The following is a 14,888-nucleotide window of genomic DNA, read 5'->3' on the forward strand; positions in this document are numbered from 1 at the left end:
GGGAGTGGTGGTTCATGTCTGTAATCTCTGGAATTGGATGGAGCTCAGACAGGAGGATTTTGAGTCCATTTTGAGCCACGGAATGAGAATATATAAATAAATGTATATTGCTTTCTCCTAATTGAAATATTATTTCATGAAGAGAGGAGAGCAACTCTGAAGACTTAGCATGGTAATTAAATGTACAAGGCTGAGGAAACTTGGAAAGGTATAAGACTCACAAGGCCACTTCCCATGGTTATATAAGCAGTTACTGACAGAGGAGACTGGAGTTGCCTGATTCAAAGGGTTGAGAGCCTTGGGGATTAAGCATTTGGTGACAGCTGTAATGGACTGGTCTCTCCTGATGCTTCAAGTTACTCATACTTGAAGTAGGTTTTTGCTACTCTGTGTGTTCTTTTTTCCATCATTCATCCTCCAACCCGTTTCACTCCTTATCACTAGATAGAGAAGGAAGGATAGATGGAGAGAGAGAAATAGAAATCCCTGAATCTGATTTCTTCTTTGAGCACCACTACTAACAAACCACAACCAACACCCCAACACCCCCCGAATGGCTAACAATCACCAACTTCACCTATTGGGGCTCTAGCATTTATATACCCTCTGAAAAACTCCCAGAATTTCAAATGCCACACAAACACAGACTATCCACAGCTGGCAAAAACATGGCTCTGTTAGTCAGTCAGCTGCTACAAAACAGCCCCATATCCCCACACTTTAATATTAAAACAAAACATATAATAGTTCTGGGTTTTTTTTAAGAAAGCAAAATGCCAGAATTCTGAAAATTGCTACTACACATAATTGCCAGGTGTGGTGGTACACATCTTTAATCCCAGCACTTGGAAGGCAGAGGCAGGTGGATAGGTTTGAGGCAAGACAGGTCTACAGAGCAAGTTCCAGGACAGCCAAGGTTACATGGAGGAAGCCTGTCACAAAAATGAAATGGAAACTTAAGGGTTCTTTGGAAACTCAGAAGTGTTAGGAGGTGGTTTGCTGGGGCATACACGTGAAGGAGTGTTTTCCTATAGTGGACACAGGTGAAAGACTAAGGCAGACTTGTGGACAAATGTTTCGCTGAAGCAGACATAGGAGAAAAGATGTTCTGCTAAAGCAAGCATGTAAAAGAACATGTGATGAAGGATTCTTTGACAACAACATCCATGTGTTGGTCTGCCTTTCATTGCATAGTTGAACTGCATTTGTTGAACTCGATAGAGAGAAATGCACCCAAAAACTTCTAGTGGTGTGCTGCAGTTTCTTGCTGCGTTAGTGGACTTGGGCTGATTGGCAGAGTGATGTCAGCTGAGACAGACAACTGTGTTGAGGCAAGACCTATGGAGGACATGTGATGTTTGGAGGGCATTGTTGTGATCATAAAAAGATAAGAACAGGTGTTATCTAAGTGTGGAGGAAGGGGGTGTCGCGGTGGGCCCATGCCAAGGCATCCCTTCCTCCTGAGAGACCAGCCACATGACCGTATAGTATAGAATAGAGTTTATTTAGGACATGGGGAAGGGAGTTAAGAGAGTAGTAGAGGCCGAGAGAAGAAGGAGAGAATAGAGAGGTAGAGGCCTAGCCAGGCAATGGTGGCGCATGCCTTTAATCCTAGCACTTGGAAAGCAGAGGCAGGCAGATTTCTGAGTTCAAGGCCAGCCAGGTCTACAGAGTGAGTTCCAGGACAGCCAGGGCTACACAGAGAAACCCTGTCTCAAAAAGCCAAAAAAAAAAAAAAAAAAAAAAAAAAAAAAAAGAAGAAGAAGTAGAGGCCTGCCATGACCACATGGAAGGGGGAGAAGGGAATGGGGAGGTGGGGCAAAGGGGCAAGAGAGGGAGGAGGGGCCAAGCAGCCCCTTTTTTAGTGAGCCAGGCCTACCTGGCTGTTGTCAGGTAACTGTAGGGAGGAGCATACATGGCTGCTGCCAGGTAACTGTGGGGGTGGAGTTCAGACAGAATACCAACAGGTATAAATAGGACTCGCCAGCCTGTGAGGGGGCATGTTGTGTTGGTGTTGTGGAGGAGCTTGGCTTACTTATAAAGCTGGTTGTGTAACGTTTGTGGGTTTCATGTCTTCACTGATTTTCACTTCCCTGAGAGAGGAACAGCCAAGTACTTCTGGTGTCCCTTGGGGTCCGTCCTGCCTGGCTGCCTCTGCTAGGTTGTGCCACCACTGATGATTCGTGTTTGCTACCCTGACTCTACCAAACTGGACTGCTGGTGTATGAAGTGTTTGTGAGTGGATGGAGCTACCGCCGCTGACCTGTGAACTGAACTGCTGATTTCCAGACAACACAGATGGGAATTGCTCCAAAGAATCTTTCTAAATAGGTCCACATCCCAGGAAACCTTTTTTTCCCCACTACCTCGGTGGGTGCAGAGCTAAAAGGGAGGTTAAAGCCTTTAAGAACCATCATTAAAATTAGGCTTTGAAAAATTAAAGTTATAGGTAGTCCCCAAGTGGCTTAGGCATTATGGGTAACTGCTTCGAATGTAGAGGAAACAGCAGATTATAAGCAGTTAACAATATGCTTAAGGAGATTGGCAAAATGACAGCTACTGCTGCTGGATGGTGTCCTGCCTTGTTCCCCAAAGAGATTTTATTGGCTTTGCTTTGTAGTGTTCATGTATACTACTTTGGAAAAGTTTAATGGGAAACTTGACAATTCTCTTCTGTTAGAGAAGATTGCAGAGTTGACTATGAATTAGAGAGTTTTCAGATAGAGGCAGAAATGCCTGGAGAAAAGGGGGGCCGCTGGGAGGAGAAAATGTTCAGGCTCAGAGAATGAGACCAGGAATGTACCTCGTGATGAAAGCAACTAGGCTGGAAGGTAAACTGTTGCCCTGCCCTGCTTCTCGGGGCCTGAAAGAGCAGGAAATGGCTCAGGTACAACAGGTTAATGTGCAGCTGAGTGCACCACCAGAGACTTGACTTGGGCCTACTCAGGCATCTTCAGCCTTCCCAGTCTGTGCAGCATATGCCTGCTAAGAATGGTGGACAGGCTTATGATGAATTGACCAGGAGACAGATACAAATGCTAGATTTAGAACATTTTAAAGAGAATCGTATTGTATGGCTTACATTCTTCCTTTGTCAAAGAAATGCTAAATAACTAGGCTACACAGCATAAGGATTATCCCACAATATAGGAAGGGAATGGTGTCAGCTGTCAGTTGTAGAAGCTGGTCAACAATTACAATGGTTGTCGTGGTGGAGGCATAAAGCCACAAAGCTTGCACAACATAATTTAGCAAGGGGAATAAATGTTACTAAAGAGTAGCTGCATTGCTTACCTTCCGGTTTGCACTTATGCCCGGAGCAGAGTCTCTGCTCTGAATCCAAACCCACACAGCCCATACCCCAGTTGCAGCTTGACTCCCCAGGTAGTCTGATATATCCAGGACCACAGGAAGGACAGGCTCCAGTCAGAGACATTGAGGCCAGTCAACACCAGAGCAACCAGATGTCAAGAGGCAAGTGCAAGAACATAAGCAATAAAAACCAATATGATTTAGCAACATCAGAACCCAGTTCTCCCACCACAGCAATCCCTGGATACCCCAACACAACTTTAAAGCAAGATTCAGATCTAAATTTTCATTTCATAAGGATGATAGAGGACTTTAAGAAGGACATAAACAACTCCCTTAAAGAAATACAGGAGAGGCGTGCTGCGAAGGAATGGCTGTTAGTGTTTAGCTGTGGGCAGCCGGAGGTTAGGGGGTCTTTTCTGATCGGTGGACCTCTGCTTCAGGATGAGCCATGGTGCTCAGGGTCTCTAGGAACATGAAAATTAACACAGAAAATAAGGCCAAGGTCAGTATGGCAGGCACCAAGCATGTGCCTGTGGCAATTGCTGCTGCCTCCAAACTTGGGCTGAGATCGAGAACTGCTCTTGGAGACATTGGTAATAAAGTCAGAGAACAGCTACAGGCCAGAGTGCCTCTGAAAAAGGAGGCAAAAACGTTAGGTACTGGAAAAGGTACTGTTAAAGTCCTACCAAAACCTGTGGAGAAGGTGCCTGAGTGTGAACCAGAGGTGGAGCTGGCTGAGCCTGAACCTGAACTTGGACATGTCATAGAAGAGAAGCCTTCTCCTGAACCTATTTTGGTTGATAATCCCTCTCCAAGCCCAATGAAAACATCTGGATGTGCACCTGCAGAAGAATATCTGTGTCAGGCTTTCGCTGATGTAATTCTTGCAGTGAGTGATGTAGATGCAGACGATGGAGCTGATCCAAAACTCTGTAGTGAATATGTGAAAGATATCTATGCATATCTCAGACAACTTGAGGAAGAGCAGTCAGTTAGACCAAAATATCCACAGGGTTGTGAAGTCACTGGAAACATGAGAGCCATCCTAATTGACTGGCTAATACAGGTTCAGATGAAATTTAGACTGCTGCAGGAGACCATGTACATGACTGTGTCCATTATTGATTGGTTCATGCAGTACAGTTGTGTGCCCAAGAAGATGCTGCAGCTGGTTGGTGTGACTGCCATGTTTATTTCAAGCAAGTATGAGGAGATGTACCCTCCAGAAATAGATGACTTCGCTTTTGTGACTAACAACACTTACACTAAGCACCAGATCAGACAAATGGAGATGAAGATTCTGAGAGTTCTGAACTTCAGTTTGGGCCGCCCTCTGCCTCTGCACTTCCTCGGAAGAGCATCTAAAATTGGGGAGGTTGACGTTGAGCAGCATACTTTGGCCAAATACCTCATGGAGCTCTCTATGCTGGACTACAAAATGGTTCATTTTGCTCCTTCTCAGATTGCAGCTGGGACTTTTTGCTTAGCACTGAAAATTCTTGACAACGGTGAATGGACACCAACTCTGCAGCACTACCTATCCTACACTGAAGAATCCCTGCTTCCTGTTATGCAGCACCTGGCTAAGAATGTAGTCATGGTGAACCATGGCCTTACAAAGCACATAACTATCAAGAACAAGTATGCAGCATCTAAGCATGCTAAGATCAGCATGCTGGCACAGCTGAACTGTACACTAGTTCAGACTTTGTCTAAGGCTGTGACAAAGGCATAACTCCAATGGACTACTGCAGATGCAGTTGGCACCATGTGCCGCCTGTACATAGGATACCATGTTTACTTGCTCTTCAATAAAGGTTGTGACTTTTTACTTAGCTTAACTCATTTGAATGTGGCTGCTTCTGACTTTAGGATAATAGAAGTTGTCGATGAATTTAGGAGTATATTAAAAACTGCTTCTAGTTTTAACAGTGGATCCAACTAATGTATATATTTGTAGCCTATATGTTTATAACTAACTTCACTGTGTGTCCTTATATCATCATGCAAAGTCTTCTGCCTAGCTCTGGTTTAAATGCTAAATCTACCAGCTCGTCTTTTGTTCCACTTTCTATAGGTGGTTGCCACCTTTTACCACTGTCTCTTGAGCTGTCAACTTTCAGATCTGAAGCAAGTATTTTTGTTATGTAATTATTTATTTGTTCTTAATTGGAAAATAGTATGTTAAAAATTAAAGGTGTCTTTTAAGAGAATTAGCTCCCAAGTCTCAAAACCAACAGATAAGGTTGTATTGTATATCCTGTATAGATATAATCATGCATATATTGTCAAGAGATATTTTTATATGGGTTTATTTTATCAACAGTATTCCTATCAGCATTCCTTTCAGTGGCTATATTGCATTTCCTAATGTGAACAAACTGTATGTAACATATTCAGTCATTCCCTCCATGATATTCAAGTGCATTCTCTCAGTGCCCTCCACACAGTGTTCTTAAGTGCTGTTTACTGTCTTGCTTGGCTTCGTGCATAGTAGCTCTCCCAGGGGTATGCTTTCAATTCTGACTACCAGATGGCATGCCGAAGTGCCACTTCCCTCTCCTGTCTTGTAACAGCAACTGGAAAAGAATCCTGTCTCATTTGCTGTTTTAATTTATACATCTGATATCAAGTTGAATAAAATTTTATCGAAAACAAAAACAAAAAACAGAAATACAGGAGAACACAGTAAACAAGTAGAAGCCCTTAAAGAGGAAACACATAAATCCTTTAAAGAAGTACAGGAGAACACAATCAAACAAGTGAAGGAATTGAACAAAACCATTCAGGATCTAAAAATTGAAATAGAAACAATAAAGAAAACACAAAGGGAGACAGTCCTGGAGATGGAAAACCTAGGAAAGAGAGCAGGAGTCACAGATGCAAGCATCACCAGCAGAATACAAGAGATAGAAGAATCTCAAGTGTAGAAGATACCATAGAAAACATTAACACAACAAAGAAAATACAAAAAGCAAAAAGTTCCTAACTCACAACATTCAAGAATTCCAGGACACAATGAAAAGACCAAACCTAAGGATAATAGGTATAGAAGAGAGTAAAGATTCCCAACTCAAAGGGCCTGCAGACATTTACAACAAAATTATAGAAGAAAACTTCCCTAAACTAAAAAGATGCCCATAAACATACAAGAAACCTACATAACACCAAACAAGTGGGACCAGAAAAGAAATTTCTCCTGTCACAATAATTAAAACACCAAGTGCACAGAACAAAGAAAAAATATTGAAATCGGTAAGGAAAAAGGTCAAGTTACATATAAAGGGAGACCTATCAGAATTACACCAGACTTCTCAACAGAGACTCTAAATGTCAGAAGATCTTGGGCAGATGTCATACAGACCCTGAGAGAACAAAAATGCCAGCTCAGGCTACTATACCCAGCAAAACTCTGAATTGCCATAGATGGTGAAACCAAGGTATTCCAAGACAAAACCAGATTTAAACATTATCTTTCCACTAATCCAGCCTACAGAGGATAATAGAAGGAAAAGTCCAACACAAGGAGGGAAACTACACCCAAGAAAAAGCAAGAAATTAATCTTGTCACAACAAAAGAAGAGAAACACACTAACACAATTCCACCTCTAACAACAAAAATAACAGAAAGCAACAATCATTGGTCCCTAATATCTCTAAACATCAATGGACTCAATTTCTCAATAAAAAGATATAGGCTTACAGACTGGATACATAAACAGGACCCAACATTTTTCTGCATACAAGAAACACACCTCAGAGACAAAGACAGATACTACCTCAAAGTGAAAGGATGGAAAACAATTTTCAAAGCAAATGGTTCCAAGTAACAAGCTGGAGTAGCCATGTTAATATCCAATAAAATATACTTTCAACCAAAAGTTATCAAAAAAGATGGGGAAGGACACTATATACTCATCAAAGGAAAAATCTACCAAGATGAACTCTCAATTCTGAACATCTATGCCCCCATGCAAGGGTACCTGTTGCAGGAAATACTAAAAAATAAATCCACCAACTCTCCGTGTGGCAAGACCTTGCTTCTGCCACTGCTGGCAACTCTCTCCAGCTACCCCCACAGCATCTGGCTCACTTGTCCCAGGAGCCACTAGTTCCCTCTCTGCTAGAATCCCCTATAATCAGTGGTCCCACATTCCAGTAACCAAATTGAATCACCAACCTCCAGGTTAGAAACCACAATACCCAGTAACTGGGTAGAATTAAAAGTCTTAAAGCTTGTAGTTAGCCAATCAGATTTATGTATTAATAAACTCACAATTTACAAGATGCCAATACCATAATTTCAGAGCCAATTGATAATGATAAAGGCTTTATCCCAATTAATCTAACCTTATGGTATCATCACATCAGCCTTCATTCTCCTCTCCTTCATTCCCCTCTCTGAGATGCTCTCTGTCCCTGCCACTTATAGTACTGCCTCCCTTTTTCATGTTCAATCACAGGCCTCCTCTGCACTAGTTGGACAGGGAAAATCCTGCAACAGGCACCCACATTTATAAAAGAAACATTACAAAAGCTCAAAGCACACATTGAACCTCACATAATAATAATAGGAGATTTCAACACCCCACCTCCACCAATGGACAGATTATGGAAACAGAAACTAAATAGAAACACAGTGAAACTAAAAAGCTATGGACCAAATAGATTTAACAGATATCTGCAGAACATTTCACTCTAAAACAAGAGAATATACCTTCTTTTCAACACCTCATGGTACCTTCTCAAAAATCGACCATATAATTGGACACAAAACAAACCTCAACAGATTCAAGAACATCAAATTAGTCCCATGTATTCTATTGGACCACCATTGATTAAGGCTGGTCTTCAATAGCAACAAAAACAATAGAAAGCCCACATACACATGGAAGCTGAACAACTATCTACTCAATAATAACTTGGTTAGGTAAGAAATAAAGAAATTAAAGACTTTTTAGAATTTAACGAAAATGAAGGCATAATATATCCAAACTTATGGGACACAAGGAAAGCAGTTATAAGAGGAAAACTCATAGCTCTGAGTGCCTCCATAAAGAAAGTGGAGAGATCATACACTTGCAGCTTAACAGCACATCTAAAAGCTCTAGAACAAAAAGAAGCAAATACATCCAAGAGGAGTAGATGGCAGGAAATAATCAAACTTGGGGCTGAAATCAACCAAGTAGAAACAAAGAGAACTATACAAGGAATCAATAAAACTAGGAGCTGATTCTTTGAGAAAATCAACAAGATAGACAAACCATTAGCCAAACTAACTAGAGGGCACAAAGACAGTATCCAAATAAATAAAATCAGAAATGAAAAGGAGAGCATAATAAGAGAAACTGAGGAAATTAAAAAATTAATCACATCCTACTACAAAAGTCTATATTCAACAAAAGTGGAAAATGTATGATGGTTCAATATATGAAAATCCAGGAATCCACTATATAAACAAACTCAAAGGAAAAAAAACACATGATCATCTCATTTGATGCTGAAAAAGCATTGGACAAAATACAACACCCATTCATGTTAAAAGTATTGGGGAGATCAAGAATTCAAGGTTCATAGCTAAATATAATAAAATCAATATACAGCAAACCAATAGACACCATCAAACTAAATGAAGAGAAACTCAAAGCAATCCCATTAAAATCTGGGACAAGATAAGGCTGCTCACTCTCTCCCTACCTATTCAATACAGTACTGAAAGTCCTAGGGAAACAATGGAGACCCTATAGATGAATGGAGAAGGGAAACAATGGAGCCCCTATAGATGAATGGAGAAGGGAAACAACGGATAGGGGTTCTCAGGCGTATAATGCCAATATCAGAGGACAAATCATAGCTATAAATATCAGGAACCAAAATGCTTGATGGTTTCATTGTAGTGAATCTAGTCATTTCCCAATGACATTGTAAGGTTAAAAGATTCAGAGCTAAAAAAAAAAAAAAAAAAAAAAAAAAAAAAGTCAGAGCTTAAAATAATAGAGACATTATAGGTGCATTGACTCTAGAGAATATGGTAATCATAGGAGAGAACAAGTAGGTTCTGGTCCCTAAGAGCTACAAAGGCATCCAGGGTGTTAGGCAAACATTGCTCAAAGGACTGCCAGTCTAAGAGGGACGTAAGAGGTTACCTCTTGCTTCAGGAAACAAACAGAGGGGCCTGTCAGCCTGAGGCTCTACAGGAAACAATATGAGCTTTGTTCTTTTGGGCAGGCAGGAGGTACTAAACAGGCAAGAAAAATCAAAATTAGGTATTTCTGATCTTATGCATGCTTCAGAAGGAAGTGCAGCTTTGAATCTGGCTATAGATACCTCTCTTACATTATTTCCAAAAGCTGAAGTTACAAGTCAACCACTGGTGTGTATGTCACTTCAGGGACAGTGGCAATAATCTTGGGAAGAAGTGGAATAACTTCTCAAGGATTTATTGTGCATCCAGGTATAGTAGCTGGGGATAGCAAGGAAGAAATAAAAAGTATGGCACAAGTGAGAAAGGAGATGCAGAGGATAGACGTGCTCAACTATTGTTTCCTTACATCAAAGGCAAGGCTGCTCTAGTAGGAAGGACAGGGGCTTTGGGAGTACTGGAAAATGTGTGTTCTGGCAAACAATGGTTAATGATCAGAGACCCAAATTAAAGTGTAAATGAGTGGTGTTGACAGAAGGTTTGATGGATATAGGAGCTGATGCTAGTATACTTTCCAAAATTTCTTGAAACCTGATTGGCCACTTCAGAAGCTTTACACACAACGTATAAGAATTGGTAAGTTATCACAAATAAGACAAAGTGTCCAATGGATTACCTGTGTGGGACCAGAAGGTCAAACGGGGAAGTTGAGGACTTATGTGGCTGACAAACCCATAAACTTAGAGGGAAGGGATATTTTACAACAATGGGATATTCAAATTAATATTCCTGCAATTCCAGGGAAAGAAAATAAGGAAACTTGAGGTAATATGGTTGATGCTTCTGGGGAAGGTATTGATGCAGGTGATAGAGAACAATTGCAAGCTATGCCCATGCTCAAAAAAACAGGACATCAGAGGGATTGAGTTACCAATTTTATAAAAGGGACCACTGCTGGCACATCAACAGCCTTACCCCTAAAATGGTTATAAAACCAGCCCTTTTTTTGCAAGAACAGTGGCCCATAATAAAAGGAAAATCACAGGTCTTGAACATCTGGTACAAGAACAGTTGGAGGCTCAACAGAAAGAAGAGTCCACCAGCCCATGGAATTCCCCTGTATTTGTTGTAAAAAAGAAATCAGGTAAATGGAGGATGATAACGAATTTAAGATCAGTTAATAAGGTATTTCAATCAATTGGTTCTTTACAGCCTGGCCTTCCTTTATCCTCTTTCTTCCAATATCATGGCCTATAATAATAATTGACTCGACAGATTGTTTTTTTTCCTTAATACCTTTGCGTGAGAAAGATATGGAAAGGTTTACTCTCTGTGCCTACTTTGAATAATAGTCATCCACGAAAGAGATACCACTGGAAGATACTTCCACAGGAAATGTTAAATAGTCTGACTTTATGTCAGTATTTTGTTCAACAACCATTACAAATTATTTGTAAGCAATTTTCTCGATCTATCGTTTATCATTATATGGATGACATTCTGTTGGCTGATTCTGATGAAGATGTTTTAGAGAATATGTATAAGGTAACACAAAGATCTCTGTCATGCTGGAGTTACAGATTGCTCTAGAAAAAATACAAAGAGGAGATTCACTTAGTTACATGGGTTATAAGATCAGTCTATAAAAAATTTGAGCACAAAAGGTACAGATCTGCAGGAACCAATTACAAACTCTTTTAGCAATTTTCAAAAATTAATGGGAGATATTAACTGAGGGCTACAACTGGATTAAGTACATATGACTTAAGTAATTTGTTTTAAACATGACAAGGATACTCCAATTTAAACAGTCTACAGTGACTAACAGCTGAAGCAGAAAAAGAGTTAACTCTTGTAGAACAAAGGCTGCAAGAGAAATATGTGGATGGAATTGATCCTAAACGAGTGTATTCTGGTCATTTTACCTTCAACTCATTCTCCTACTGGGCTCATTATGTAAAGGGGAGATAGTATTATGGAATGGATTTTCTTAGCTCATAAACAAAGTAAGAAATTGAAGACATATGTAGAAAAGACTTCTGAATTCATTATAAAAGGTAGAATAAGACTACTTCAGCCAGCAGGAACAGATCCAGCCGGAATTGGTACCTCTTACAAATGCTGAGGTCATGTCATTATGGGTGATTCATGGGGATTGGCAAAAAGCTTGCAGTAACTTCTTGGGTGAAATTAATAGCAAGTATCTGAAAAGCAAATGTACAGTTTATAAAAAAAAACTAATTGGATTCTTCCACACATATTAAGGAGAACACCAATTTTATAGAGGCACCAACATTTTATACTGAAGCAAACAAGATGGCAATGGGAAGTTATAAGTCAGATAAAAGAAGAAAGTGATAAAAGTCCATATACATCTGTTTAAAAATCAGAATTGTATTCAATCCTATGATTTTATTAGATTATCCTGAACCTCTTAACATAATTACTGATTCTTTATATGCAGAAAGAGCTGTTTTGAATGTAGAGACTGCTGAACTTGTACCTGATAACTCAGAATTAACTTTTTCTATTTATACAATTATAACAGGCCATCAGAAGAAACAATCCACTCTATATTACTCATATTCAATCTCATACAGGTTTGCCTGGTCCATTAGCTCAAGGAAATGATGAAACTGACCAATTACCAGTAGGAAATGTGTTAGAAGCCTCAAAATTTCTTGAGAAACATCATGTTAATGGCAAAGGTTTAAAGAAAAAAATTTTCCATCACTTGGCAACAAGGCAAAGAAATAATTTTTTAAAAATGTCCTATGTGTTCTTTCTACAACCAAACTCTGTTACCTGCTGTAGGGTACCAAAAGAAATGATGTCCTATGTGTTTTTTATACAATAAACTCTGTTACCTGCTGTAGGGTACCAAAAGAAATGACATCTGGCAGATAGGTATTTTCTGTTTTGCAGAATTTGGAAAGCAAAGGTATATATACCTCGTCATTGACACATTCTCAGGATTTCAATGGGCAATTTCCTTAAGTTCTGAAAAGTCTGATTGTGTAATTACACATTTATTGTCAATAATGGCAATTATGGGGATAGCTGCACAAATTAAAGCTGGCAATGTTCCCACTTATGTAACCAATAAGATGAAGCAATTCTTTGCATACTGGAATATAAAGCAGGCCACTGGGATACCACACAATCCCACAGGACAAGCAGTTATAGAAAGAGCCAATCGTACCTTAAAAGATACTGATTAAACAAAAAGGGAGAATGAAAGCCCCAGGGACAAACTAAAAAATGCTTTGTTCACTCTCAATTTTCTTAATGTTGGTGAAAAAAGAACAATAGCAGCTGAGAAAAAAAACTAGGGACCTAAGTCATCCAATATATCCTAAGTCTGTGCTGACATTAGAATGAAAACTGGCAATAGTTTTGAGATGGGGAAGTGGGTATGCTTATGAATGAAAAGATATGGATACCAACAAAACTTATAAAAGATTAGATCAGACCAAGAAACTTATAAAACCAAGAAAAACCTCTTATCATTTGAGACATGGATGTCTTCACAAAGCAAATAGCCCAAATAAATTCACAGACTATCTCAATTACTGATATCTACAAAAAAATTCCATGCAAGTCAACTTCAAAAGAGCTAGACCAAGTGATCGATCAGAAAGAGATGGACAATATAGACTGGATAAACCCAGAAACTAGGCAATAAGTGCTACAGGTAGCTTTTTTCAGACTATTTTTTCCCTTGAGGCCCAAAAAAGGATTTCTTCACCCCAATTCAAGTTTTTTTGTTAAATTATTGTATATTAATAGAAATTTAAGTTTTTTGTTTATTGATAAAAATTTAGGGTTTTTAATTATTGTATGTTGATAGATATTTGTTTTTGAATTATTGTATATTGATAGTTAGGTTTTTTGTTCACTGTATATTGATAGAAATTTAAGCTTGTTTTGTTAGGCTATTGTTTGACTATTGTACATAAGCCATTTATTGAAAATATGATCATTATAATTATTTCTATTGTATATGTTAACATTAGAGAAAAGGACAATTTTTTTAAAGATTTATTTTATTTATTTTATGTGTATGAGTACACTGTAGTTGTACAGACGGCTGTGAGCCGTCATGTTTGTGGCTGTTGGGAATTGAACTCAGGACCTCTGTCGGCCCTGCTCACTCTGGCGTAATTCACTGTAGCTGTCTTCAGACGCACCAGAAGAGGGTGTCAGATCTCATTATGGGTGGTTGTGAGCCACCATGTGATTGCTGGGATTCTAACTCAGGACCTTCGGAAGAGCAGTCAGTGCTCTTACCCACTGAGCCATCTCACCAGCCAGAAAAAGGACAATTCTTAAACAGAAAGAGGGATATGAAGTGAAAACTTAACAGTTCTTTGAAAAGTCAGTTGTGTTGGAAGGTGTTTTGCTGGGGTAAACATGTGAAGGAGTGTCTTCCTGTATTGGACACAGGTAAAAGGTTAAGGCAGACACATGAAGGAACATTTCATTGAAGCAGACGCTCTGCTAAATCAAGCACGTGAAAGGACATGTGATGAAGGATTCTTTGCTAACAACACACATGTATCTGCCTGTCTTACATTGCATACTTGAGCTCCATTTGTCAGGACTCCATAGAGAGAAATGCTCCTAAAACACTTTGGTGGTCTGCTGCAGTTTCTTGCCCCTTCCTTGGACTCAGGCTGATTGGCAGAGTGATGTCAGCTGGCACAGATGCACATGCTGAGGAGAGGCACATGGAGGACACATGATGTTTGGAGAGTATAAAGAGAACTCCACACACAGTGACAGAGGCTGAGCTAGGCTTGCTTACAGAGCTAGCTGTGCAATGCTTGTGGGGTCTTATGTTTTCACTGATCTTCACATCTCTGAGAGAGGCACACCAGAAAACTCCTGGGCGTCCCTCTGGGTCCCTCCTGCCTGGCTGTCCCTACCAGGTAGTGTCACCGCTGCTGATTCATGTTTGCCATCCTGACTCTACCAAACTGGACTGCTAATGTATCCATGAAGAGTTTGTGAGTGAATGGAGTTGCTGCTGCTGATCTGTGAACCGACCTGTCAATTTCCAGACAACACAGAACAGGAGTTGCTCCAAAGAAGATTTTAAACAGATCTGCTTCCCCCATATCCCCTGCCTCTGGTGGATGGTGGACTAAAGGGGAGGCCAAAGCGTTTTAAGAACCATCATTAAAAATAGGTTTGTAAAAACTAAATTTATGCCGGGTGGTGGTGGCGCATGCCTTTAATCCCAGCACTTGGGAGGCAGAGGCAGGTGGATTTCTGAGTTCGAGGCCAGCCTGGTCTACAGAGTGAGTTCCAGGACAGCCAGGGCTATACAGAGAAACCCTGTCTCAAAACAAAACAAAATAAGCCTAAAGTTATACAAAAACAAAACAACAACAAAAAGAATATTCAGAACCAGTCTCAAAAAAAAAAA

At 39.9% G+C, this 14,888-nt stretch overlaps 1 pseudogene across 1 annotated transcript; it reads left to right on the plus strand.

The window, feature by feature from the left end:
• The first annotated feature begins 3,680 nt into the window (after positions 1–3,680).
• LOC116068870 lies at positions 3,681–5,160 on the plus strand (annotated as a pseudogene). Its single transcript, XR_004109713.1, has one exon. The product of XR_004109713.1 is annotated as a G2/mitotic-specific cyclin-B1 pseudogene (transcript).
• Positions 5,161–14,888: the final 9,728 nt, after the last annotated feature.

Source organism: Mastomys coucha, unplaced genomic scaffold (genome assembly GCF_008632895.1).
Source record: "Mastomys coucha isolate ucsf_1 unplaced genomic scaffold, UCSF_Mcou_1 pScaffold22, whole genome shotgun sequence".
NCBI classification, from domain to species: Eukaryota; Metazoa; Chordata; class Mammalia; order Rodentia; family Muridae; genus Mastomys; species Mastomys coucha.